Here is a 5,000-nt window from a genome sequence, read left to right on the forward strand (position 1 = left end):
ACACTAGATCGCGTGTTAATTATTCTGCAAACAGGAGGAGGCCGAGCTCCCCTGCACGATACACCTCGAAACCCTCTCAGGTCCCGGCGGCGCGCAGCGCCGTCCTAGGTACTTGGTCGGTTTCGAGAGAGGCGCAATCGCCCGGAGTTAGGCGAGTAGACGGTTTTAGTGCGAACACCCTTGCTCCCAACTGAGCTTGCCGCTGCCGACAGAGGCCCGGGAGCGTGCTGTCGTGGCATTGCCGGCGGGAGACAACACGCGCCACCTATGGTGACCGGCAGCTCCAACGCCAGCGCCACACAAGGGCAAAGCCCCACTTGGGTGCAGAAGCGAACTCTCCCAGCACAGCGCACGCGCCAACACGTCCGCACAACTGCGATACAAACCACCTGCGAGAACCGCTGGGGCGACCGAGCAGCAGACGGCGTCGCGGCGCCGAGTGCCAGGCGGCGGCGCATCCTCAACGCACACAGTCCTCAATCAGACCAGCACACTGCAGATGTCCACCGCGCTTCGCACCGGGCTCGGCTGAACCAACTTTGGCCGCCAGGCGCCGCGTGCAGGGTGCGCCGCAGCGTAGCTGCGCCGCCTGCCGGGCCCGTCGGCTGGCGCTCCTGCCACTCGGCGCCCCCCCACCAGCCGCCTGTTGCGCGTGCGCCCCACGCAGCGCGCGGCCAACACGCCGGGCGGCCCCCCTTCACCGGCCGGGAACAGTCCCACCAAGCCACCGCCGCGTATCGCTTCATACCCACATGGGCCTAGTCACGCGTGTGGATGTGGGCGGGTACCGCTGAAAACAACCGGTTAATAGCTGTACCGATCGTCGCCATCACAGATTCACCTCCAGCGTGAACAACCGCTCAACAACGGATTTCCAGTTCATTTGCGTATCTTGGGCAGTAAACGTAGATGTCCACCTACATTTGCGAATTCAACAATTCTTGCATGCCAGGATGTCATGTGTCACGACACGCTACATCAGACCACATACACACTGCGACATGTGCAGAAGAGAACACGTGGAAGGTGGCCCGCGCACGTATGCGATGTACCTTCCGCGATCCACTGTCAACCGGCATCTGCGGCATGTCCCAGATATGGAACGCGGTCCACCAGGGTAGCACTTTGTGTGAGGCAATACGACAAAGTCGGAATACACGCGTCACTACATCAGACGGCTCACGCTGACCTGACCTGACCTGACTCACCGCACCACCACCCCCAGCGACCCAGGGTGACATACAATGCGTTCGTACGTTCCTCCCACACGCCTCTACGGCGTACCACAGTGCAACCTAGCTGTTATTGGGAGACGAGACAAGTAGCATCAAGCACAACATATGGAAATTGAGATTCGACACCGTTGGGCACAGCCAGCGTACGGTCACACGTATCACACTACTTCACTCTGTACGTAACGACCGATGATCGGTACAGCGTGTGGGTTACGCGTACGACATCAGCGGACAATGGACACAGACCATACCACGACGTACACTGAGGGCGTCGACATCTGAATGCAACTGAACAGCTGCGAGGCTCATTTAACACTCAAACGCCAGACCCGACCAGCTTGAGAGGACAGAGACACAAAGAGGGGGACAGAGGGGGGACAGAGGGGGGGGGAGGGGGGGGGGTCGGCGATATAGTCCTATTGCAGTACAATTGACAGTGGATAGCAGGAATATGTGGAAAGTAAGCAACACTCGCAAGACATCTACATGAGGATAACAACGACACCAGAGATTCCGAGCAGTGAACTATGTTAGGCAAAGGGACAACGTGGGTTAGGTTAAGGGACAACGTGGGTTAGGTTAAGGGACAACGTGGGTTAGGTTAAGGGACAACGTGGGTTAGGTTAAGGGACAACGTGGGTTAGGTTAAGGGACAACGTGGGTTAGGTTAAGGGACAACGTGGGTTAGGTTAAGGGACAACGTGGGTTAGGTTAAGGGACAACGTGGGTTAGGTTAAGGGACAACGTGGGTTAGGTTAAGGGACAACGTGGGTTAGGGTTAAGGGACAACGTGGGTTAGGTTAAGGGACAACGTGGGTTAGGTTAAGGGACAACGTGGGTTAGGTTAAGGGACAACGTCGGTTAGGTTAAGGGACAACGTGGGTTAGGTTAAGGGGACAACGTGGGTTAGGTTAAGGGACAACGTGGGTTAGGTTAAGGGACAACGTGGGTTAGGTTAAGGGACAACGTGGGTTAGGTTAAGGGACAACGTGGGTTAGGTTAAGGGACAACGTGGGTTAGGTTAAGGGACAACGTGGGTTAGGTTAAGGGACAACTTGAGTTAGGTTAAGGGACAACTTGAGTTAGGTTAAGGGACAACTTGAGTTAGGTTAAGGGACAACTTGAGTTAGGTTAAGGGACAACTTGAGTTAGGTTAAGGGACAACTTGAGTTAGGTTAAGGGACAACTTGAGTTAGGTTAAGGGACAAATTGAGTTAGGTTAAGGGACAAATTGAGTTAGGTTAAGGGACAAATTGAGTTAGGTTAAGGGACAAATTGAGTTAGGTTAAGGGACAACTTGAGTTAGGTTAAGGGACAACTTGAGTTAGGTTAAGGGACAACTTGAGTTAGGTTAAGGGACAACTTGAGTTAGGTTAAGGGACAACTTGAGTTAGGTTAAGGGACAACTTGAGTTAGGTTAAGGGACAACTTGAGTTAGGTTAAGGGACAACTTGAGTTAGGTTTAAGGGACAAATTGAGTTAGGTTAAGGGACAAATTGAGTTAGGTTAAGGGACAAATTGAGTTAGGTTAAGGGACAAATTGAGTTAGGTTAAGGGACAACTTGAGTTAGGTTAAGGGACAACTTGAGTTAGGTTAAGGGACAACTTGAGTTAGGTTAAGGGACAACTTGAGTTAGGTTAAGGGACAACTTGAGTTAGGTTAAGGGGACAACTTGAGTTAGGTTAAGGGACAAATTGAGTTAGGTTAAGGGACAAATTGAGTTAGGTTAAGGGACAAATTGAGTTAGGTTAAGGGACAACTTGAGTTAGGTTAAGGGACAACTTGAGTTAGGTTAAGGGACAACTTGAGTTAGGTTAAGGGACAACTTGAGTTAGGTTAAGGGACAACTTGAGTTAGGTTAAGGGACAACTTGAGTTAGGTTAAGGGACAACTTGAGTTAGGTTAAGGGACAACTTGAGTTAGGTTAAGGGACAACTTGAGTTAGGTTAAGGGACAACTTGAGTTAGGTTAAGGGACAACTTGAGTTAGGTTAAGGGACAACTTGAGTTAGGTTAAGGGACAACTTGAGTTAGGTTAAGGGACAAATTGAGTTAGGTTAAGGGACAAATTGAGTTAGGTTAAGGGACAAATTGAGTTAGGTTAAGGGACAAATTGAGTTAGGTTAAGGGACAACTTGAGTTAGGTTAAGGGACAACTTGAGTTAGGTTAAGGGACAACTTGAGTTAGGTTAAGGGACAACTTGAGTTAGGTTAAGGGACAACTTGAGTTAGGTTAAGGGACAACTTGAGTTAGGTTAAGGGACAAATTGAGTTAGGTTAAGGGACAAATTGAGTTAGGTTAAGGGACAACTTGAGTTAGGTTAAGGGACAAATTGAGTTAGGTTAAGGGACAAATTGAGTTAGGTTAAGCGATAATCTGGTACAGCCACAGTTAGGTTAAGCGATAATCTGGTACAGCCACAGTTAGGTTAAGCGATAATCTGGTACAGCCACAGTTAGGTTAAGCGATAATCTGGTACAGCCACAGTTAGGTTAAGCGATAATCTGGTACAGCCACAGTTAGGTTAAGCGATAAACTGGTACAGCCACAGTTAGGTTAAGCGATAAACTGGTACAGCCACAGTTAGGTTAAGCGATAAACTGGTACAGCCACAGTTAGGTTAAGCGATAAACTGGTACAGCCACAGTTAGGTTAAGCGATAAACTGGTACAGCCACAGTTAGGTTAAGCGATAAACTGGTACAGCCACAGTTAGGTTAAGCGATAAACTGGTACAGCCACAGTTAGGTTAAGCGATAAACTGGTACAGCCACAGTTAGGTTAAGCGATAAACTGGTACAGCCACAGTTAGGTTAAGCGATAAACTGGTACAGCCACAGTTAGGTTAAGCGATAAACTGGTACAGCCACAGTTAGGTTAAGCGATAAACTGGTACAGCCACAGTTAGGTTAAGCGATAAACTGGTACAGCCACAGTTAGGTTAAGCGATAAACTGGTACAGCCACAGTTAGGTTAAGCGATAAACTGGTACAGCCACAGTTAGGTTAAGCGATAAAGTTGGTTAAATTTGGTATTGTGTGGGAAGGGGGCAGAGAGAGAGGGGGGGGGGGGGTGGATAGTGGTGGCAGTACACGGATGCCTGAGTCACCGTCAGATACGTCACGTCGGTTCGATGCTTGTAGCAAGAGGCTGGCGGATGTGTGTCTCTCACTTCTGCAATTTTTCATGTGGTATAACACGAGGGCGGGGGATGATATTTGGTGCCCCTCTGTGTAGGATGTGTGTTGGTGGTGTTGATTTATCTGAGCAATGGTAGTTGTCGGAGGAGTGGGGTATTGTGCTTTTATAGGTGGACCTACTGCTCTGGTTATCATAGTGTCGACGGTGCAATGTGGCAGAGAGGATGCACTCGACATTGTCGCATTCCAGATGTTTACGTATTGTGTGTCTCCGTTGCAGGCCGAGAGTGGTGCATGTTCGAGTGTCTGGCTGACGTGCGATTCACGTTGTGTGCCCAGTCTTACAGCACGTATAGGGACATTCGCATAAATCATCTATATTTGGCCTTGCATCATTTACTAAGCAGTGCCGTGAGACGACCGAACTATTAGGAAAGTACTGATGTACCGCATAATGTTTACCTTCCACCACACGGCGAGTATCGACTGTGCCCAGCGTTGCCACCGCAGGCAGCGGTCACCGTCACCATTGTGCGGCGGAACGGAACATCTATATCCTCAGAGGAGCACTCTTTGCCGCCGGGCGTCACGTCTCGCGGCCTGCCGGCCAGCGCCCACGACGAAC

The sequence above is a fragment of the Schistocerca gregaria genome, unplaced genomic scaffold, assembly GCF_023897955.1.
Source record: "Schistocerca gregaria isolate iqSchGreg1 unplaced genomic scaffold, iqSchGreg1.2 ptg000643l, whole genome shotgun sequence".
NCBI classification, from domain to species: domain Eukaryota; kingdom Metazoa; phylum Arthropoda; class Insecta; order Orthoptera; family Acrididae; genus Schistocerca; species Schistocerca gregaria.